The following is a 25,029-nucleotide window of genomic DNA, read 5'->3' on the forward strand; positions in this document are numbered from 1 at the left end:
GTTCTTCTGTTTGCTTTTTGGGGAAGGGGAATAATTCTCCTTTGTTTGTGGAGGTGCAGTCATGCTTACTGCATTTGCTGCGTTCTTTCCAAGTTGGATGGGTGCTCACCACCACTTCTGTAAATTGAACTACTTCTGCATTTGGCAATATGTCGAACAGATTCAATGCTCCTGAAATGGACTGCTACATTGTGGAAGGCAGTGAAATTGTGCTGGGCCTGACATTGCTTCTCTTATCTGCAGAGCCAATGTTTTTGAACCTGCAGTGCTACCAAGCCAGAGGAGCATGTGAAAAACCTTCTTCTCTCTTTTTATGTAGGAATGTGTTGCTACTGGCATTGCTCATTAGACGGTTCTCTCAGTATTTAGACCTTCAAGGGAAAAACTTTCTGAAAAGTACTATGAGAAAACAAGGACCTGGTCTCTGCCCTCATTCTTGCAGGCACCTGCCTGGCAAGGCAAGCACAGGAACCTAGTCTGCCTTGAGCTTCCTTTCCTGAAGAAATATGCAATTATACTGCTCAGGGGCATGTAGGTCTGGCTTTTCTGGGTAGGACAGACCTGGCTACAGAGCTGGAAATGGGCCAGGCAGTGCACAGAGTCATGGGGAATACTACAGAAGTCCTACAAAACAGAGAAGTAGATTTTAAAAGATGTGTAAGAAAGACAGATTGTATACAATGGTATAAAAATGCTGGCACTACTCTAACTGCATGTAACTTTAGAGGAACTGTCTTTAGAAAATACTTTTTCTCTACTGCTGGACTATTGCACAGACTGCTGACTTCAGTATGTACCCTGTGTGAGAGAGCACTTGATCATAAGAGCCATTCTAGTCTAAGGGACAAAGCTGTCTCTAGGCAAGAAAGGACTGGAGAATTGCTCCCTGTCTATGTTAAACTAGAGTGAACATGCTATGAGTGAAAGAACTCTCTGAAAGACTGAAACTTGAGCAAAAATCTCTCATTAAGGAGTCCAGCCTAAAGCTCATGTGTGACAAATGGAGCTGTTTCACTACTTCAGCAGCTTCTGATTCAGGCTCCAAATTCTGTGCTAAAGCTGGTGTATGCTTTTATTGTGTTTATTTTTATTTTGTTGGTAATACCTTTTCCATCCAGAAAAAGAAAAAAAAAAAGGCTTAAAAAAAGGCAGCTTGAGCAATTAGATCCAGGGAAACTTCCAATAGAAATGTGCAAATGGCAGCCAGGGATTGTGTGTTAATAGGGACTAACTATTGGGCCTAATTTGATGCCACAGAAGGAGCACCACAGCCATTTGTGCTCTGACAAAAGGTAAATATTAAATATTAATGAGTCACCAAAGGTGTTGGATTTGGGTTCCAATAAGTGTAACCACAGGCATAACTTCGACACATGCAAATACCAAAGTGATATTTGTGGCTTGTGAATCCTGCCGCCTTTACTTCTCTATTGCAAATAGAAGAACATTTGATGTGACAAGATCTTGGTGCTAAAAAATGACACCACTAATACTTCACTATTTGGGACATATATAGCACAGAAGAGTTCCATAATACCGGAAGTGTGCTGTTTATTATGAACTATTTCCTTGGCAACAGAGACAACACGATACTTTGTATAGTATACAACAGGTGCAGAGTTGTTTCATCTTATCTTATGTGAATCAGGTGAAGCAGCTAAAATGCCGATTCTTGATTTCCAGTACAATTCTGGCATGGAAACAGGTCTTTGCTGATGTGTAGATTTCTTTGAAGAAGATGTTCTTTGACAGTAACATGGAATTAGCAAGGGTGCCCCTGTTGATTTCTGCATTGATTTTGGATCAGAATTAACCCATTTACACTGTAGACTCTTTTTTGTTTCCTTTGTCTTGTTTGGGAGGTCTGTTTGAATATGAAGTTATCAGCTCTAATAAAGGCTTCTGGTCATGAGAAAGAAAAAAACAAGGAGAGAGTGACCTGGCCTCTGGAGATCCTCAAAGCCATTTTTATTGCTGGGGCCTAGTCGTGGCTCCAGTTCTGCATTACCCAGTGCTCAAACCCACCCTGTTCAACAAAGCTCTGGTGACAATGTTAAATTTCAAGTATGTTTAAGGCTAGCCTGGAGCTGCAGTGTGACAAGCACATTACATTATATAGCATTTCTACCAGTGGGATTGAGATGTTTCTCCCTGCTCCCTGAAAGGCAGTCACTTCTTTTCTTCAGCCCCACCTTCTTATTAACAGAAGGATCAGTTTATACGTGTCTTTCTGGCTTCATACAAGCACCTGATGTGCCAGGCTGTGCTATACCACCTGTGTTCTCTAAACACATACAGAGCAACTCCCAGCTGGCCCGGAAACTGTGTAACTTGAGGGAACCCAGCTGTGCAGTTAAAGCACTCAAAGGCTGGTACAGGGGCTAGGGCCCACTAAGTCTGCCCAAACACCTTCTCAGTTTTTCTGCAGAAAGCAGGTAATGTGAGAGCTCAGACAAGCATATGAGGTACTTGGTTTGCCATTGCAGGCAATCGAGTAGAAGCCAGAAGTTTACTTCTGTAGTGTGAAGTTTCCAGTTTTGGAAGGGGTGGGAGGTAAAGAGAGGACTAGAAAAAAACAAACCAAATAAATTACTTTCCTGAAGCTCTCATCTGTTGCTGGTACCTTTCCTAGTTCTCCCTCTTTTCTAGAGAGGTGCATCTGGGCTATGTGGCAGGAAGGCAAGGAATAGCAATGAAGCTTTGTTTTGCTTTTGCACTGTCTGAATACCACACATTTGGGAAGAGAGACACCTGACTTCAGACCCAAAAAGCACAGGTTTGTATTTTGATGAACCCTGAAGATGTGGCTCAGCTAATGAGTATTTCCCTGACTGGGTATTAGAAACAACATAATTGTAATACAAGACTCTTCTTTCAAACTCATCGCACATTTTTCAAGCAAGAATGCAAGGGCTTTCAAGCAGTAGCTTTTCTGCTGTAGTTGAAATGTAATTGTTGGATTTCTTTATCTCATGTTTGGGTTTATTACATCTTTCTTGAAGTTGTTGCTTTTGTCTAACTTACTTTGAGACTTCCCAGTATGTCTTCAGGCTTCCCGTGTGCAAGGTAATCTTATGGCACATATATATATTCCACTTCTGGCAAAAGTTTAGAGGTAAAATAGCCCACAAATCCTGTGACCCATTCGTTGCTGCATGGATTTTATTTCAAAGCCTTTAATTCACAACTATGTCTTCCCTTTGTTGTTTGTTTTGAAATGGATCCTTTCAAGCTGTCAGACTGGAAGGCTGCCCAAAAGGCTGTGACATACATGGAATTGATCTTTTAACAGTTGGTCCACATAGCTGTGGCAATGTGTTCATGACGACTTTGACTTTCCTGCAGTTGGGCGTTGTGCAAGCAGATACGTGTCAGTATATTCAGTTTGTTCAGATCTCTGGACTGGCCTTTTCGGAGAGAAACTGAAAAAAGGAATTATTGTGATGCTGGTCATATGCAACCACAAATGTTATGACATCCAAGCTGACAAGCTGGGAGAGAATGCAGAGGAGAGCAATAAAAATAATAAAAGCTCTTGAAATTAAAACCAGTAGATCTGAGGTATAGAAAGCTGGAAATATTTGCCTTTTGATAAGGAGCCAGAAACAAGACATACATGCCTGTAAATATAAAAAGGAGTGTTATAAAAAGTACAAAGATTGATTCAATATAGTCCTAATTTTACAATTTTTCAATTGACCATGTATCTTGGGTTGTTAAAAGAAATACACACATTGGCACACTCACTTCATGCTTAAAGATGGGTAATCCTTTCTCTGTGTCTTGGAACAAAGGAGTTGCTGGAGAGGGAGAACTGGAGCACCTGAGGGGCTCTTATATCAGATTAGTCTTGTGGAGGAACTTGCTTTATTTAATGGGCAGCTGGCAACCAGTCTGCTAACCACTGAGCCGAGTGTTGAGAGATAGGTGATGCATACCATACTGCTTTCTTCTCTTTTTAGATAGCTTGGTATAGAGCCTGTTCCTGCATCCCTCACTACATGGGCTCAGAGCTTCACCAGGTTTAGAAAACAGTTGAGATAGATGGAGCAGTGCAGCTGGCCAGCACCAGAGGTTATTCTCTGGCTTCCAATGCCGCACACTGTGTATTCCAACACACAGTGTCATGAATTTTGCCATTAAGAATTCAGCTTCTACAAGGGTAAGTCAGATTTGCTTTTGGGAAATCATAGATATCTTAAAATGTGGCTCAGCTGCCACTGACGTCTCTAAGCATCTGTTTTTCTTCTATTCTGCCTGGTGCAGAGACAGTGACGTTAGCTGACCTTTCCAAGCAATGTTTGCTTATTCCTTTAGATTCAGCTTCTAGGACTGAACTACCTCAAGGCACCATAATATCAAAAATATTCATTATTAATGCACTTTTAAAATAGGTCTTGACTATTTAAAATAAAGCCAACAAGCTTTCACAGATTTGTGGAAGTTTGGTCCTCGAGGAGCTTGGTTTTCTGAAATTGCTTGCATTTATTCTTGAATTTCAGTGAGATGTGGAGAAAGCAATGCTCTAGCTGGAACAGGAAGGAGGTGGCTTGTACACGTGCATATGTGCATGCAAGTTTCTGTGATTGCACAATTATTTGAAAAAACACTGGAGAAGGAGCAGTCTGCTGAGTAAGATGGTGACGTCACTGTCACTGGAGATACTCACCCGTAAGGTTTGGTTTGGAATTAATATGGGTAAACATGCTGCTCTGCAAGGATGTGGAATAAAGAACTGAAGAGGGGTTTCCTTCCAACTTCAGTGATTCTGTGGAAAGCTTTCTGGAAAGTAGCTTAAATGGCAAACAACCCTATGTACTTACAGTGTTGCTGAAAATAGCGGATAGTATTTGGTTTCACTGAAAAGCTATGTGGAAAGCTGGGTACGCTGGAGCTGCAGAGCTGTGGATGGCAGCAATCGTTCATCCCACTGAGTTTGGAAATAACTCTGTGTTTGAAAAAAGAGATTCTTATACCAGTAGTTGATACGACATTCATTGTACCTGCCATCAGAAGAGAGGATTGTCTGTCCCAGCCATTTTCCAACAAAAGGAGAAACCCACGCGTTATTCTCCTCAGAAGACAAAAACTACAGGGCAAATCCTGTGAAACTAATGCAACTAATCTTGTGTGTAAAGACAGACCTCAACCATCTAGCTGTATGAATTCTTTTTCTATCCTTAAAAACAAAACGAGTCTTTAGTAAAATTGAATTATCAATCGCTTTGGGAAAAAAAAAAAAGCAAAATGTGTAGCAACTTTTGTGCAATGATCTAGCTGGGTTTGAAAAGGTAGCAACTAAAGAAAAGGTAGAAAATCTCCTCTGCTTTGTGTGCTCTGCTTGACACAGCCAAACCACATATAACGTTACTGATTTAAGATTATGGTCTTTATGGCAAGGAGTTAACTACTTTGCGGGGACCAGACTCTAGTACATGGAGTTTTTAAAATGATGCCTTTCTTTGTAAGACAGAGCTCTAAATAGCTTTGTCTGTGCAGCCTTAGCAGCAGATGAAATGCAGATCAAACTGTCTCCTAGTTTGTTTGTGGGGACAGAAAGAGAGAGAGAGAGAAAGGGAGGTTCAAGTAAGCATCACATATGTTTTCAGGATAAGCATTATTTTACCTGCTGGATAAGGCTTACCTTCATTCTATGGTGGTGGCCTGAAAATAAACAAACAAAAATTAAAATGTATGGAATATGCAAACATATTGCAAAACATGTGGCCAAAATTGCTTCTGCAGTAACAGCAGCAGCTCCTCATGTGGAAAAGTGATATATACTGTTAGCTGTGCTTAATCTGATGTAAGAAGGGGAAATTCTGCTGAGACTGCCAGCCATGCATATAAATGTTCTAGTGTGAGGAACAAATGGAAATGCACCAAAGAGGGGAATACCTATGTTTACAGCCCCAAAAAATTATCCTTCCAAACATCCATCCCCTTCATGCGTCATTTCCCTTTTCATCATGAGTGTGATTCAAAATTCTGCTGGAATAGATGGAAAGGTTATTATTGACGTCAGTAATTTTTTTTTCTGTATCTATACATTCTGTGCAAGCTGTCTCCCAAAATAATTCCTCTGGATGTGCTTGAAAATCATAGTTTTATAAAAGTATGGCATCTCTCTGTCATGGGATCTGCAGCCACATACAATGCATATGATTCTAACTTTTAACTGCCATGACTATGCATCATGTTTTGTGTGGTTTCTTCACCCACCTCTTTTGATAAGTAAGTCTGAAGTATTGACAAAAGGCAGTTTTGAGGGCAGAAAGGCTCTTGAGACAGATCCTTCAGGCCTGTTTTAGACCTATAGGCCCATCAGTGCTTTGAAGAATCAGAGGTAGTCAGTGTATTCATCAGCTGTTGGGCACTTGAACTTCAGAATTTTAGTGGTATTGGCTGTGACACTTGAATGGCAGTCAAGAACACAGGAACCTGGCAATCTAATATTTAAAAGGCATTAGAGAATTTTAGCAACTGGATCTTTGTCAATTGCTGTTGGAAACACTTTGAAACCTATAAAAAGAAGGAATTTTGGCTTTGATCTCAAAGAAATAAATGTGTTTAGAAAAGTTGCTTTAGTTAAAGGCTGAAATCCTATAAAATACAGAAATGGCTAGTTAATTGGTGAAAACACAGTGGTGCCAGCTTGGAGGATTAATGGAATACTCTTCTGTTTTGATAGATTGAAGCAGACAGAGAACTATTGGTCCTTCTATTAGCCTGGGGAAAGAAGTTCTAGTTGCTTTGTCTTGTTGGAATGCACCGTACATCCTTAGGGATAAAATAGAAATGAATAGAGAGAAGGAACTGTACTGGGTAAATAATATAATATGGCATGTTGCATGGTGTATGTAATCACAGGCTTGTATATAGTGTAAGAACTTGGGCTATTAAAAAGTTATGTTGTAGTGGTATGCTTGCTCAACTCACATTGATGGCGTGTTTATCTTTAATGTGTTTCAACGATTCTGTAGTTTTAATGCTAATAGATGATTCCTGTGGTTTGCTTTATTATATGGAACCTGAACAGTGTTTTCAAAGTCATTCTGGCATCTGTTCCAGTTGGATGAGAGAAACTATTCCAGCTGGATGAGAGAATTGATTGAGGGCTGAAAACCAAAACATATCAGAGAAAATGCCAGCCAGAGAACACAATGTGGATAATATTAAAGCCAATGTGCTATAGCTACAGGGTTAATACTATTACTAGGGATAACGAATTTTGAATGCTGTTCATTTTTAATCCCTGTCTTCTCTATGCAACAAAGTGTTTGCACTGAAGTCATAAAGCACAGACATAAAATAGAAGGAGCTTGAAACAGAATATCCTGAGCTGACCTATACATGTATATGCAGAAGAATGAGATGATATATATATACAGTTGGTGGAACTATTTGCATGCTTGTATGAAGATCTTTATTTAACATTACCAAGAGAGACTTGTTTGATGCTAACCTTAATAGCTGGCAAGGGATGCTGTGCTTTGGCTGTAGTTCAGGAAAGCGTAACATTAAACATTCAAGAGGATTTACTTGTATCCTTAAAGCTGAGTACATGTTTAAGTGTCCTGTTGGACTGGGGCCCAATTGTTTAGCACCTTGCAGAACCAACTTTAAAATGGTTGAGTAGGCAGAGAGCTGTTAGCTAATGTTATCACAACCAATGCCCGGAAATAAATGTGGTGCATTTGCTTTGAATGCTTTTTGGACCTTCACTGCCCCCTTGCCTTTCTTACTTCAAGGGATTATTTGGAAACTTTCCAAATTCATTTGGGAGGTATCTTCTCAGAACTGAACCCTATGTCCACTAGGATAACAGCAAAATTCTTGTGGCCTTCACCAGGGTTTGGGCTTGGTTGTTGGTCTTTAGAGACTGTTCAGAAGGAACCAGGTTATTAGGGAGATCCACCCTGTGAAAAGCAAAGTGTTTTGGTTTTCCTGGTCATCTATTGGTGACACAGTGAAAGAATGCTCCTTCTCACAGGATAAGATCATGACTTTGTGGGGTCTGTGGTGGTGTGCTCTGGTGAAACTGCCTTTGCTGGCTGCAGTGAACAGCTGAGCACAGGGCACTGCCCTTGTATGTGCAGCCAGGCCTTGCAGTGAGGCACTGCATGCAGTGCCACGGGGGCCACATCTGTCCCTGCCTTCCCAGGACAGGGCTGCCGCAGCTCATCGGTAAGCAGATGCCATAGACTTTGGAGATGATTTTTCCTGTGGCAGATCTACTGCTGGTAAAGTAAAAATCATTTAAATAACGGGCAGTTATATGCTTGGTCCTGTGATCTCATGAATTTCAAGCCAAGAACTTACCATTTCTGTTATGGCTAAACAGTTGTGAACTGTGGAGAGATTTTTGATGTTATTCTTTTAGTCTAGCAGGAGTTGTTTTTCTTTGGTAAAACACAATTGCAGTGTTCTCCGTGGTATGTTATGTCTGGCAAGAATGAGAATGATAGAACTGAGGTTTGGAGCACCTTCTATCTTCACAGCAGGGAAACTGAATTAGAGCTAAAAGGAAAGCCTTTATTCATTTATTAGTGTATTTTTGTCGGCTATAGCCAACCACAATTTGTTTTCATAGACATGTACATGTGGAAATACTCTGCGTTTCTAACACATTTCCGTATAATGTGTATGTAACACAGCACAAGTGCTAATAGTCCAACTAGGAACTGGTTCCTACTTCCAAAAATTGTCTTTAGAAGTCCATTTGCTGGTTTATGTTTTAATGTGATTTTCCCATTTGCCGAGGGTGTTTAAATAGAACACCAATGTGGTCGAGAACCGAAAAGCCGAAACTTTGATTTAAAGGTCCATCGGGCAGAGTATGGATTTAAGAGAGGAAATTAGTTTCAGCCAATGTCTCCTTTGACTTCAGACAGCTCCCTTTACCTCTCAGACTTTGCTTGTGTAAATTGGAGATAATTAGTCCTGGGTTTGTAAAGTGTTTGAGTGTTTTTTAAGAATTATTATCTTACAGTGTGTTTGCTTATGAAAGAAAACTCTACTCTCATTAAGGAAACAAGTCCTAAGTAAGCAAGCTGTCTTTCTTGAGTGTTGCATAGTTCTGTATCCTGATTTTAGAAGTCCAGTGGCATGCCCAGAAGACACTTGTAAATAACAGTGTAGCTTTAGCACAGAACGAGGGTGGTCAAACTGCTGAAGATGTGAGCAGCAAAATAATTACAGATGGAAACACTGGCTTCATATGTCCCAGGAGTGTTCTTCCTCCCCTCCACTCAAGACAGCCCATTACCTCAGCCTGCTGCTCTTTACTTGGACACCTGCTATTTCATGTAGCCCTGGAGTAATTACTTCTTCCATTCATTTGCAAGTCCGTTAGGTGCTACAACTTTTAAAATTCACATTACAAGGTATTGTGTAGTTTTAATACCCCCTTTTATATGCTCTTTTGCTCAACCCAAGTTTGAGAAGGAAAGCACAGCTTTTACCCATGATTAGTAAGGACTTTTAAGAAAGTGAATTGGTAAGAAAATATGTTGTATTTGGAGGTTAGAGCTCCTGCAAGATCAATTTGTGCAGTGTATACTTACTGAAAAAGGAGCATACTGAAGTGTTTGGGGCTAGAAAATTATTCAGTCTTGCTGCTGTCTAGTCACTTCTGTGGTTGTTTGCATGCGGTGTCATTTCTTTACCGGCCTAGTCATAAATTCTGCAGGATTTGTAGTGAAACGTCAAGTGTGTCTTCCCCTTAGAGGTCCATGGCCTCACTACAGCTGCAGGGATTCTTTCCCTCATTTATTCTTCACTTGTGCAGTATGTTTGTGCAGTAGAGAAGTATGTTGCTGACTAGAGGTTGACAGAGCACCAAGAAGGAATTCACTTTCTGATATGTCTTTTGATCAGAATCAAGTAGGACAAGAGATACTTTAAACACCCTGTTGAAGATGGCCTGTCTCCTGATAGGACCTACTGTCCTCTTTCAGGTAAGGTCCTGTGCAGCCATCGAGGTTATAACAGCTCAGAACACCTAGTAATTCCTTCTCTCACTATGCAGATAGGAGATGTGAAAAAAACTCCTATCTATCTGGAGCAAGAGACTTGAGTGAAGTTGTGGAGTGAAATGTATGTCACCGACTGAAACAACAAAAACAATAAAAAACCTTACCTGTGATCAAGAAAACTGTTATTTCATTTTGGTGCTTTTACCTTCATTTGCCAAACTGAAGTAAATTTAACAAAGAAACATCATTTCAAAGTAGAACCATAGCATCTTGGGTTTTTCTTTTTTTTTTTTTTTAATAGAATGTTTTCTCAATTATTTTTCTGCACTTTAAACAAGCTAGTGAAGTTGCAATTAGAAAATTACCTGACCAAACAAATTATCATCTTTGGCCAAAAACATTTTGATTGTTGATGGTGATAAGTATTAGTCAGTGAACATTATTGTAAAGGTAACAATCAAAATCTCATGAAGCTCATGGGTCAAATTCATGACTTTTAAAATATGCACAAATAACATACTGTTTGTAACATTTTTCTTTCTCTTAAGGAATAAATCTCAAATCTGCGGCAATATTTTTACCGTGTACTAAGCGCAGAAAACATCTGTCAATCAGGTAAGTTAGAAGAGGCCGCACCTTGGAGTTCTTGTCATTTCCACTGTCTCCTGAAGCAGCCAGGGTGGCCCCTTGCCCTCCCACTCAAAACAACCTAAATGAATTTAAAACAGATTTCAGCATGGTTGATGTGGCTTGTTCCTGTCAGGTCAAAAACCAGAGGCTATTTTTGGCAGGATGCTCTTATACTACTGTCTTTGCTCTCTGCCTGTAGAACCATTTTTCCCCAAGCTGTGGGACAAACCATATGGTAGAAAGATATAAGCTATTAATTTTTTTTTCAGCTCAAGGCACAGTCTTTAATAACACAACAGAAGAGGCAACCATCCATCAACCAACCAGGGAGCAGCTGGAGCAGGATGGAGAATAAAACGTCCAAGCTTGGTTGTCTAGAAAAATAGAAACTGAAACTACCAGAATGTGAGTCTGCCAATAATGGATCTGTGTAGGGATTTGTAGTACCTTACCACTTGCTGAAGAACAACAACAACAAAGTGATATGAGAAAGTGTTTTTGTATACATATCACCTTCACAGAAAGCTGTTAAAACAACTATTTTTTCCAGGCTGATTGATAGACCTCTTGAACTGAAGGTATTGATACAAGGCTTTTATTGAACCTATCATCTGGATTGCTACATCTCTTTTTGGCATTCTACAATCTGTAAGGGAAGGAAGATTTCTGAGATGGATCTGTGGAAGTTAAATTTATTCAGTAGGTTAAATTCTACTCTATTGCTTTGTTTGTTAAACATGTTAAACTGCTGATTTCACAAAGAGACTAAATTTCATCTCAGAATGGAGGCACAGTTTTACTAACTGGAGGAAGTGAACTCTCTACCACTATAGGTAAAAAAAAAAGTCTATGGTTTGTTTGTCTTTTACTGAGTGCATATCATGTTGTCGAGAGAGGCAATTCTGGACCATTCAGGAGGACTGAAGTTTAAAACATTAAATTCCAATTAGTATGGTTGGAATAAATTTCTGTTTGGGCAGTTGACTGATTCAATATGTGCTGAAATGGCTGACTGTAGCTCCACTGGTCAAAGCCATTTGGTTACTGAGTGACAACTCAATACAATGAGTTGTACAAATAATAAAATAAAATAAAATATCACATAAAAGCATAGGCCTAGATGGTCTGTCATATGCCATTAAATTGCGCTGTAACTACAGTGCTTTTGGAGTAATGGTTGTGTTCAAGGAATATCTGTATTCAGTAATCAAACAATTTAAGGAAGTCATGTGCAAACAGTTACAATAAATGCAAAGGTATGAAGAAATGCATACATAATATTATCATCTGTGGTACCCCTTTTGTATTCCTCATAAATGACAAGGGTGTGTTTTATTTTAGAAGTGAACAACTGAGAGGAAAAACTGGATGTCTTTTTAATGTCCTTGGGGAAGAGGAGTTCAAACACAGTCTGACAGGGTTTCTGCTTGCCAAGAGAGTGATCATTGTGTAGAAAAAGTAGGTAACTATAGTATGGCACTTCTTACTTGGATCAAAATGGTTATTTTAATTGTTAGAGAACTAGACTCCTAAGTCTTTTAAGCCAGCAAAGTAATGCTGATATCAGCAGAAGTTGATCTACTCCAGATGAGAACCCAGAACATTTGGGGGCTTTAAGATTGGGTTGAAAGAGTCTATTCAATGATCAGAGGTCCATGCTATTAGATATCAGTTTGCAAAACAGTCTAAAGACAGTCTGTCAGCCAGGATTCGGAAGGAAGAGATGGATAAATAAAAAAACAATCAGCGACGGAAAGTGAGAAGGTCAAGATTTTTGTTCAGCCAGACTTGCAAAGAAAACTGGTTTGGGAAATTACTTAGTAGAAAGCTAAATATGTAATGAAATACATCTGAAAGATGACTGCCACAGAGATCTAAAATGAAGTACACAAAGGGAGAGAAACAGAAGAGACCTAGAGATTCACTTCAATTTCCATTTAAGTCAATGGAAAGACTCACATTGGCTTCCCTGAGATATGGTGTGAATCCCGAGTATTTAAACATGGCCAAAGACTCTAATGGATGACCTTGGCTTTGAAACTGACTTCTCTGAAATGCCACTAACATGTGTCCTTTGGACTATTCATATTATGGTGCAGAGAGCTCTTCTGTCAGGCACACGATGTGGGAGGCCTGTTTATTCCTCTGAACATGAACATTAGAGGCTCTCTTGGTGCTCCACTGAACATTTTTCTCCTGACTGTTCCTTTTTTATCCTTTTGACCTTTACAACAGGGTTTCAGCTCCATCTCCTTGCCTTTCACAGTGAGATTTTACAGCATTATAGACTGAAAATAGGAGTGCTTTGGTGGTTACTGACTTAGGAGGCCAAATTCACTGCCTGTGTGCAAAATGCTGCTGCAGTCAGTTTTGGAAATACAGTTTGTATCATCCTTACTCATTGTGTTCCCCAGTGATTAATCAAGAGAGATTCAGCCTTTCTCTTTGTCTGAGTCACAGCTCCAGACAAAAGAACTTGGAAGTTTCCATACATCTGCACCTGAAAATAGTGGAAATTACCATTTTCAAAGGGGTTAATAAAATTTCAACTAGAGTCCAGCAGAACTTTTGAAACATTTGCCAAACCCTTGCAGGATGGCTGAAACACTAGCTCTCCCAGGGAAGCATTTTTACTGAATCTCTTCACGTCAAATAAAACACACCTCTGGGTAGGCTTGTGTTTCAATATTTTTAATAAGAGAAGATATTATACCCCTGCTGAGGAAATAAGGATTTAACATTTTAGAACAGACTGCCAAAAAGGGGGGAGGTATTAATAGAATCCTCTTCAGGACAGAAAGGAGAAAAACTTAATCAGAGTGAGAATTTTGGCAAATCTGAATAAAGGAACATCAATCAGTAATGTGCATGGATAGCTTGGGTGGTAGGAGTAGCAATTTTATCCTAGTAAATGCTCATGAGATTTGATTGTAATGAAAAATTAGACAAATGCATTTAATTGGAGCTAAAAGGTGATTTATTTTTTTCCTGACTCGCTCATACTGTTCCTCGAATGATTCTTGTCACCTTAACCAAAAGCAGGGGAGAAGGCAGAGCCAGGGAAGCAGAGGCTATATACGAGATACTTTTCCTTACACACAGAAAACCCCAAAAGCCTTAAATTAGTAATCTTTTATTTGTTCCTCTGAGATCTTTTGGGGACTTCAAGTAGACTAATTGAACTGGCCTTGTTCCTAAACCAAATACTTATACCAAGTCTCTGAAAAGATGTTGGACAAATTCAGCTACACTAATTCTCCTATATTTTCACTAGCCAGGTCTCCTTTACCCCAGTGAGATCCTAGCAGAGTGGATCCTAAATTAGACCTCTACTAGTGTCTTTTAAGTTCCCTGTGTTGTGAGTTTTCAAAGTAGAAATTGCCTGGTTTCTAAAAAGTGAGACAGATCGAAGAGCTACCAGATTCATACTCACTTCAGATTCCATCTGCCTGCGGTTGGATGGAGAACAAGGATGGTGATCAGGAGGATATGAGAAGATTGATGACTTGGGTTGCATTCCCAAACACAAGGTGACGGGTGCTATCCTGAATAAAGGATTGTATTTGAAACGGAGGAAAGCCATCCTGCCTAGGGTGCAAATATATTGTGCAGAGAGCTGTAGAATATGCTGGAAAGTTAGATTTAGAGGGTGAACTTAGATTAAATCCTAGAGTTCACCTTTCATCCTAAAATGCCCATGTAAAAATAGTCAACAATTTTGCTTCCTCTCCAAGCTCCAGATCCATCAGATTCAAGACACATACATTGGCTTCTCAAGCTGCTTTGGGCAGTATCCAAACACACTGTGCAAAGAGAGGATGACTTGTTAACTGGTTCTGAAAATCCACCATGTAGAAGCCATACCTCTTGGTTCAAATAAACTGGCCTTGAGCTGTAGGAGAATAATGAGTGCTTTTTGAAACAAAAATATGCTAGCATGACCATCAGAGCATATAAGATCAGTCATAGGGATTCTTGAGGTTGTGCCTAAGAGCTTGTGGTTTCACAAAACTATTGCAGGAACCAGTCACCACCAAAACATGGAAGTGTGCTGACTGTGGCCCCATTCCTCTAGGAATTCCTTCTGGTCCATCCATCCCAGCATAGCCCCTATGCCAACAGATATTCTGGAAGCTGAACCAGCTTTGCCACGCAGAAAGCTTGTAAAATAGTGTGAAAGGGTGATTCCCAACCATGGTCATTGCTTACCAAAGTATTTAAGAAAGTATTTTCCAATTCTTTCTACAGTTTTCATGAACCTGAGAACAATACATATCTCCTTTTCATTTTTTTTTTCATAACTGTTAGAGGAAAATATTGCTTATAGTAGTGAGCTACTATATATATATAGTAATGAGCATACTATTAAAATATGCATGTCTCAAAACAGTGTAATGATCATCAGGATTATTATTCAGAAACAGACAATAGCAATATTAATGAGGTTCAAACATCTGTCAAATTAGTCTGTAGACAGTATTTGGTTTTTCTAACTGTGATTTCCCATTTCTGTCAGATTCTGAGTGGCTGTGAACTGCTGGAAATATTTTTTTTTCAAGAGTTTATTTAACTGTACTAATGAGAAATGTAAGGCTGATATAGTGGGCTTTTAAAGAAAACTCATTCTGATCTTTCCACTTCTGCATGAGAAATCCAAAACAGTCCAAACAACGTATGTTTAGCGTAGAATTAGAGGAAAGTATTTTCCATGGGAGTGCTCTAGTATATAGAAAAGCCCACATCCATTCAAATTCAAGGGATATCTTTCTCCTACCAATTAGCATATTTTCCATTCCCTTCCCAGAAATGGGGAATTTCTCTTATCATTGTACCAGGGCCGTGAGTTCATCCTCTTGCTAGAGGTTGATGGTTGGGAGGGGTAGGGAAAAACCTGGTGCTCATTTCATAGTTTATAGATCAGGACAAAGTCTGACATTGAGGACAAAGCATACTGGGGAATTTTCTCTGCAATCACCCTAGTTTGTCTTTTTTTCCTCCCCTCTCTTTATCAATTTTACTTAATTTTACTTATCCAGTGCAGGAGAGGATGAAGTCAGGATGACTGTAATGTTTAGGATGTGCAGAGGGAACAAATGAAGGTCTCACTTGCTCCAGCTGAGGCCAGCTGTGACCAGAGCAATGCAAGACAGCACTGCTCAGAGCAGCCTGGCACTGCTGGAGCCAGCTGGATGCTCCTCTAATCCTTCAGCAATGGTCTCACAGTCTCTGGGGGAACAAGTTGCTTACGCATTAAATACATACTCCAAACCTTTCCCACTTGGGAGCTTAGCACAAATGGGTTTGAAACACACTTCTGGTCCTGGACCTAGCATAGAACGTTTTGTGCTGCTGTTTGTTTGCTGTTCTCCAGGCACAGGCTGGCAGGTATGGAGAGACGCATGGACAGAGGATCCCTTCTGCGAGGTGAAACTTAATGATGGGTTATAGGCAGTGTGTCTTTCTCTAGTGTAGACAGTGTTCTGCTTTACCCAGTAAAAACCAAAACCCTTTAGGTTTGAAAAGGTATCTTCTCTGGCTGGAAGAAAGTAACTGGTTTACTTTAAACTCTAGATGTTTAGAAGAGATGATGCCATAAACAGGTTAATGAGATCCTAAAAAATAAGAAATTCATGGCTAGGTTTTTCTTTTTGCGAAAGACATATTGCTTTCCAGCTCTCTGACAGCCAGTGCTATATACCTGAAACAGCAGAGCATATTAAATTAATGAGCCATTGAGCACCCTCCCTTTCCTGAGAGAAGTTTCCACCAGAAAACCTACATTACCACCAGTGAAATGCTGTCAGTTTGAGCTATGTGTTCTTTCAATGCATTATAAGGATTTATGAGATTTCTGCTCTTTGATGGCCCCTCTCATTCTCTACTTTCACTGCATGATGTAATTAGTCTAGGTTTTTCATTTGTCTCCAATGAAAATAAGTGAAATAACAAGCGGGTTTAAACCTGGTAAGTCAGAAAATCCTTGACAGATCTCTCTAACAGTTCTGTATTTCACTGGGTTAAGAATACAGTCGCAATAAGTGCTGTGGAAAAGTCTGCATAGAAAATCAACTGACAGTTATTACAGGTCAGACATGCCTTTGAATCAAGAATAGATGGGGTTGGAAGGGACCTCTGGTGATCATGTAGTCCAACCCTGCTCAGAGCAGGGTCAGTTACAGCAGGTTGTCCATGCAGGTTTTGAAAACTCCACAGCCTATTTCAATGTTTGACCTCTCTCATAGTAAAAAAGCTTTTTCTTATGTTTAAATGGAATTTCCTGATTTCCAGTTTGTGCCCATTGCCTCTTGTCCTGAGATCAATTTGACTTTGCAATGCACCTTTGCAGCCAGGATAGATTTTGGGATTGTAGTCACAAGAATGCAGAAGAGGGTTCTCCAGCATTATGTACAGTACTCTGTCTCCAAAACAGACTGTTAACTGAGAAGGCAGTGAGGCTTGCTAGCATAAAGGCAATAATATTGATTAGACGGGTTCTACAGATTCTTTGTAGATTTGCTTACTTTTGGCAGAATGCAGGAAAATGACTCCTCATTTTGTGGAGTGCCATTTTTTCTTGGATAGCACTGATTTTGGAAGTTTACAGGGAGTCCCACATTTGTGCATGTGTGCAGTCGACCTCTGATTTTATGTACTGTATACTACTAGATATATTGCTACCAGCATCCATCAGATTGCCTGAGGCGCTGAGGGATAATGGAAATTGTTCCACAATCGGAGCTCTTGCCCCTTTCTATGCATGCTTCCCATGGATGCCTCATGGTATACAAAACAATTTGTTGTGAGTTGTGCACAGTATATTTGGGTTAGAAAATGCAGGCTTGTTGAAACTCTTTCTTTTCTTTCCCTTTTTCTTTCCCTCTCCCATGGAAAAGTATTTTGGAGACCCAGGATTATTTTTTTGCTCCAAAAGGATTAGCTTTCTGTTACCCTCTTTGAGAAGCTAGCCTAACTTGCGCCTCAGCAAAAAAAAAAAAAAAAAAAATCTTTAAAAATTGTGAGGTGTTTAGAAACGCTTTACCTTCATTAATCTCTGATAGCAATTCTCTTCATGTTAATAAATTTGGTCTCTGCTTATGTTTAGACTTTTGCTAGGATTACTTGACTAGATATGAGAGGTTGTAATGTATTTAAGGAATATTTGAATCATACACTTAATTCTTTTGTTGTTTACTTTTGGATAATCTTCTCTAAATTGAGCTTGAAGTAATTCCCATGGAATCTACTTATTATAGATGTGGTTTTACCCTTGAAAAACTTCTGAGAAATCAGGTTTGAAGAATTGCTTTTGTTTCTGGATTTCTTACTTCCTGAAATAAGAAATAGAAGAGCCACCATGATGGATGGGTTTGGGTATAGTTATTCTGTGAAGTTCAGGTTGTGTGTCAAATGAGTGTGTGAGGTTATTTGATGATCCTGCTAATGAGCATTTTACTCTGGCTGGTGTTATTATAGTGATGTAAGCTCAAAGTGTTCTGAGATCACTTACTGAAATTTATGTTGAGCAGCAAGACAGCTTCACAAAGCTCAAAAGTAATCACCTAGAAGAGAAGATATCGGTGCTTAATTATTCGCCAGCTCATTTTATTCTGTGTGTGGGGGGTTTTTTTCAATTTTATTGTGCAAATGAATGAATAATAAAGTGTTGTCTAGCAGTCTCAAAACAGAAGTTGGAAGCCAAGACCTCTTGGGTTCTAGTCCCTCATCTGAAACTGAGTGCATTTCAGTTTGAGCAAGTCACTCACTTTTGCAGTGTTACACTTTCCTCTTCTGTACAGCTGTATGGTCACACTGACTGGTTTATTAGTCATCTGATATGGATGTTGGGAGGATTAGACTCATTTAGAGAAGAGGCAGGTGAGAGACACAAATGTCTTTCTAGTGCTGAATTTGATTACAGCTTCATTATTGAATATATTTTGTGCAATTAGGAGTCTAACATTCAGATACACTTCTTTCTTTCTAAATTCTGCAGAGAACAGTCCAACAGTAGATAGTTTTCTTGCTGAACTGAACCAACAAATGACTTTTTTGAACATTCCTAAACACTGTCTTTATTCCGTTTCTAATATATTCTATCTTCTTATCTTCGTCTATCAATCAGGGGAGAATAATATAAGCCAAGTATATAATAACTACATTGTCAAGAGAAGGTGTTAACTGCAGATTCTAAAAATTTCTGCAGTTAGGAAAAGAAGTCATTGTAAAAATATGGTCATATGTGAAGGAAATGATGAACCACAAGAGATGACTTTGAATTAAATAGTGCCTGAACACAAGAAATTTTAGGAGTTGGAAAGAAATTCAGAGTAGATTAATGGACAATTGTTAATGCTTTGGAGAAAAGAATTTGCAGCCATATAAAGGGCCTATTGGGACTCATGCTGTGGGGGTCTAGTAATTTGCAGAAAGTAGTTAAGTTTTAGTTGCTTTTAAAAACAGTCTGCATTTTTCACAGACAACATAGTGACTAAGTGGCTTTAACTATAAACCCATTTTTTTTAGATAATTATGGCTATTCTCTTCATTAGAAAGCACGTCACCTTGTAAAAGGCCATAAATTGTCAACACACACCCTTGTTTGTTAGTATTCATAAATACACAGACTACTGCTATTCATGACTGCGAATCAGATTTTAAAAGGGATTTGAGTGCCTAAGATGCTAAAAAAAAACTTAACACATGACAATTTACACTGCAGAGACCCCAGACTTGCATTAGATGTTGTTAGGTAGGCATCAGTAACAAAAGCTGGTAAGAAGAGCACTTATTTTGACATCTAGTAATACAGATGTCCACACCGGGGCTTCTGTTATTGCACACCACATTCGGTGAAGGCGTCCAGGTTGGCAGTCTTCCTTTATCTAGCTTAAGACATTTAAAGAATGTTTTAATTTAAATCTAGATGCAGTGATTGTCAGCAGGACAGCTGCCTCTTTCTCAGTCTTGCTTCTGCTTTGAATCATCTGATAAAGTCTATGGAGTAGGGCAAATAACTCTAGGCCAGATGTATATTTTGTATACATAAGGAATTATACAAAAAGTTCTTAAGTTAGTTCTAAATTAATCCAAAGTGACTTAAAAGAATCTAGTATGTATAGGAGTCAAAAGACTAAAAAAATTTACAATCATATATAATATCAGCAGGTAAAAATAATTTCCTTTCTTATTTTTTTGATGTACTTCTACACTGAGATAATCTATTTCATAATGATTTACTGAAGAGAGATGCCTCTTTTACATCTTTTCCAGCTCCTGAAACAATTATAAAATTAATCCTTCTAGCAGGCCAGAAGAGATAAAGGCAACTTCTAGATAGTGGAGTCATTGCTAGACAGATTTGTAAGGTTAGCAAGTGGTAGCTTTACTTGGTTTAGCAATTGTTTCACTCACCTTTATTTTAGCTCAACCCAGACTCCAGCTCTGCCATTCTAGTGCCATGAAAAGGTTTTTTGTTTACGACATTTTTTCTAAGGAGATTTCACAGCCAGGACTGGTAGATCCACTCCTGCTATTGATCCTGTGATTTAATTACAAAACCAGTTGAATAAAGATTGAAGCAGTATCATCTTGGAACAACATCTGCATTAGCAGTTTAATATTGAAATCTTCAGGTATTTATGAAAATTTTACTATATATGAGAAGTCATTCCATGGACTGAAAACTTCAGGAAGCAGGATCTGGTGACAACTGGGGTCACATAACTTTTCTCCATTACTTGAGCGTATCCTTAAAAAAAAAGTACTGCATAAGCTACTTGTCAGTAGAGGAATTTCCAGGACAATACAAAATAAGTCATCAGTGTTTTTGCTTGGGTCAGTCTTTTGTGCAGGAATATTGAGATGTCTCTGAAATAACATGGTGGATTTTTTCTTCCCAAAATAGTCATTCTAGGTCTTAAAGTTGTTGCGGTTGGCACTTACAAACACTTTTATTTTTAAAACAATGCCACAAGTTATTATATGCTCTCCTAGGGTATGTGAGATGGATCGTGCTAAAAAAAGAACCCATGTTAGTGATAAAGCAGTAACTGCCTGAGCCAGTGACTTAACCTTGTCATTGCAAATGATACATTCTTTTGCGCACTATTTAAAGCCAGCTGTGGATTGGATGCTTCTCTAAATTACACAGTTGTGTAAGTCTGAAATGCAGGGGAAAAAAAAAACATTCAAAAGCATAACCTCCCTGCCTGATGTTAGGTTGCAGTCACTAGGATTTAGCGAATCCAAATGCCTTTGGATTTCAGTGATGCTAGTCAAAATGAGGCGAAAAAAAAATCCTTTTTAGAAAACCCTGTCATGAAGCTTCAGCAGAAACTCTGCATTTTATCCAAACAGCTCCTGGGAGCTTGATGCCAGTATGGACACATGCAGGTATGTGGGCTGTAGACTGGGGGAGCTGCTGTGAAGCTGGGATTGAGCACTCGTGGCTACCTGGATGTCCATGCCAGCCTCGCTCTGCTACAGCCTATTTTGTATTGGAGCTTAACATAAGCTGTTTATTCGGTAACCAAAAGCTTTCATCTGTGTCCTATGACAAATGCAATCCTCAGAAGAGCGGAAGAGAGTGAGCTTCAAGATATTTCCACTTTTCCCTCTGGAGCGAAGTGCAGACATAAAGCATCTCCCTACAGGAAGAAAACTAGACATGCTCTGTTTCAATAATCTTATCATGTGGAAGAAACTAAAAGACATTGATAGTCTACTGCTAGATTCCTTCACAATGCTGCTAGCCGGAAAAAAGAGTTAGTAGGAAGTAGCAATCTGATGGCAATGTAAAACCAAACAGAAGGAAACTGGACCAGAGCAAATCTACTTGCAAGATCAAGTTCTTTTTTGTCAAATCCATTCTCATTGTACAGTTAACATCTTGCTAGCACTGTCCAAGCAAAAGCCTGTAAGGCTTTAGAGGCTAAATAGGAAAATATTGCTGTTGCCAGCTGAAATCAGTCAGTTAGGATAGGGAACAACAGACAAACAACTGCAACATCTATTTTCAAAGTATTGGCTCTGAATTGAGGGCTGGCAGTGGTAATTTCAAAGAGGTATTGGTCTGAGGTAAGGGTAGATCAAGAAATGAAAAATACACAACTCTTATAGCATTGCTATTGCTTTATATGAACTAGATAAAGAGGCCTATGATGTGTCAAAGGATGTTTAATGAACTAGTTGGAGAAGTCGATGATAGATGTGGCAGGAAAATTCTAAGTTAGCTGAAAATCCAATAATTACAATATCATGCCTGTTGGAGAACTTTCTATCCATAAGGGCTCATGAAAATGTCCAGAATATGTAAAGAAAAAAGAATTTTTGTTATGTTCATTTTGGGAACAAGGCACATTGTTGTTTAAACCTACTTCTTTTGGTCAGGTTACCTGATGTCCATGTGGAAATCTTTTTTGGGACATCATTTTGCCAGCATGCTAGTTTATTTAAAGTACAGAGACAGTTCCTATATTTTGAAATATTGAAATATTTTCATATTGTAGTAGCAGTCTTGAAGACATGATGATCTAAGGATATAAATTCAAAAAAGTGTAGACATAGATTATTAAGTGGTCTAAGAAAAGGTATCACCTCTCCCTGTGAACTTTGCCTTGCTGAAAGGCTTTTACTTTTTTAATGTTCTCACATAGACTTCTCAGGCATAATCTGTCTAAAAACAGTATGCAGAGCTATTAGGTGATGCTGCCAGAAGACTGCACTGATTTCCCTTCTGACCTAAACCATATCATCTTCCACACCACTCTACAAAGAATCATCTGTGACTATCAGTCTGTACCTAAAGGTTAAAAAGTTGCATTAAAGTGCCTAGAGCCCTAAGAAAATGCTTACAGTAAAAATACAGTAAAAAATACCCACAGCTTTGCGGGTATTTTAAATGTCAGACATAAAGGTCGGCCCTGTATTGAGTATAACATTCTTTGTTTTGTCCACCCATGTCATTTCATTTTGGTGGGAGTCATTTTTTTCACCCCATACAAGTTATTGCAGATTGGCAATAACTGAGCAATAATTGTACCATGTATCTGTGGTACAATGTGTTGTTTTTTTTCTAATGAGACCAATGCCTTAATTCATCTATGGCATTACACAAAGACAAAGGAGCCTTCAGACAAACATGCTGGAGGAACTGGACACATCCAGATCTTCTGGGAAGATACAATCACAGAACCCTTGTTACCTGTGCCATGAGGACAAGGACTTTGTCATTTGGTCACTCAGCAGTGGATGGATCAAAGGGAAAAACATATATCTTTGTCCTTTGTCCGTGACATAAAAAAAACTTATGGATCACAGTTCTTGGAATGAGATCTGTACCCCTGTGTCACTAATGGGAGATCCACAAAGAGAAAAAAATGTTTTTGTGAATCCTGGTAACTTTTGATGAGTCTCCCTCATTCCGTGTTCTTGAGTAATCCTTGGACACTTAACCAGATCATAAGGTCTTTGCTATCATCTATCTTACCAATTGCTGCAATGAGCTATCTTCAACCTCACCCCTGCTGTGACTCCACAGTTGCTTATTTTCAATCTGACCTTCTTAGATGTGCCCCAGAATCCTTTGGGCTGATTCCCACGGTGCTTCAAAGTAAGCACGCAGGAATGGATACAGTGATTTATAGAGTGCTGCTGGTATCGGAGGAGGACGATTTGCCAGTGACTAAGCAAGTCTGTTTCAGTGGGAGATCCGAGACAGGGAAAGGGAATAGGTTTATGACCCTTGGGCAATGTGTCATGACCTGTACTTTAAGAACTTCTGAGTTAAAATATCGCTGGAATGCACAAGGTCTTAGTAGGTATGTTAAGAGATAGAAGATAGTAACATGTTTGCAACAAGAAAAGCAGACATTATCTCACTTCAGAAACCACACAGAAAGATAATAGAAAGCCTACATGCATTGTAACCACTTTTACATCTTGAACCTGTCTCCAAGACTTCCACTGTCTTTAGTGTGCTTCAGATTAGCTTTTTAGAGAGAGATAAGGAGGCAAATTGCCAGAGCTCAAGGAGAAAGAAAATAGAGTATTAGTTTGTAGTTCTAAGTTCTTAGAAGTTGAAATACCAAAAAAGTGTCAAATAGTCTAATTCTATTGCTAGCAATTATACTGACAGCAAAATAGAGCTGAGCCTTTTCTAGATAGGCAATCATAACATCTCATTTGTATATGCTTTCTTGAACTTTGCTATGATCTGCTATCGTTTGCAGCCCTGATGACTTATATATTACGGGACTCAAGATGTATGTTGAAAATATATCTACTTAGCTCTAAAAGCAGAGAATAGAGCATATCTTCATTGACTTGGTATGGGGGATTATAACCTATATGGTGCCTCCATGTGATAAATATACATCCAAATGGCATTTAGCATGAGTGTGCTGACAGACTCCTGTGACTTCGAGTTTCGGCATTACAGAAGTATGGTAAATCATTTTCCTATTTAATCTTCTGGGTGTTTAATCTGTAATAAAACATGTAATTTGGGGAACTCAAATGGAAAATGATTTGATACCAACAGAACTTCATAGTTGCTCTCAGTGTTGTTTAAGAAAAACTGACTCCTGTGACCTGATATAAGTACACTGGTTTCAAATGTGCTTGAGGTTACGCCATGGAGTCTAACCAACCTTTGGCAATACCGATAATCAGTAGAACAAACAGGGTAAAGTTATCTATATGTAGAGGTTCTTTAGGTGTATGTCTGTCTAATTGGTACCATGGTACTGTGATGGAAAAAATGTAGTGTTCAGTGAAAACAGCACACAGTAAAACGTAGCAATGAATAACAGGGGCTATTAGTACTATCTGACATCTTCTCAGGTCTACTTACTTGCATATGAATGAGTGATTTGTTGATTTAACCAAATCTGGACTTCACTGGGGAGAAAGGACAAATCATGAGTGCTTCTTTTTACATAGATACCTAGGCAATATTTAAAACCTTTGCATGTTGAAGAGAAGTCAGTATCCTGAATTACTCATACCACATGGGGAAGGCATCACTTTAGAAAGTGCCAAAGACTATTGTATATCAGCAGGGTGTGTTAATTTCCTTCACTTCACCAGAAGATTCTGCCTATCAAATCCTCTCTGTGGAATAGCATATTTATCAAGAATCAGGCTTGATGAAAATGTTTTGATCGTGTGTGTAAATTCCTTTGACCATCCAGAGACAGTACTACAATGGCATTGATACCAATTCGTATTTTCAGTCCTGTTTTCATACTATTGTCACAGTAACTTGCTACAGATGGGAACAAAATCCACATTGTGTGGATTGTGAGGGATAAATTTTCTTTTCTTGACAGAATGCAACATCCATATTGAATTGCTAAGTATTTATGTGTTGTAATACACTTGTTTTTGTAATTCCTTTGTTTTAAATTTATCTTCTTCCTCA

Source organism: Tinamus guttatus, unplaced genomic scaffold (assembly GCF_059628265.1).
Source record: "Tinamus guttatus ecotype Peru unplaced genomic scaffold, ASM5962826v1 Tinamus_guttatus_pri_ptg000125l, whole genome shotgun sequence".
Classification (NCBI taxonomy): domain Eukaryota; kingdom Metazoa; phylum Chordata; class Aves; order Tinamiformes; family Tinamidae; genus Tinamus; species Tinamus guttatus.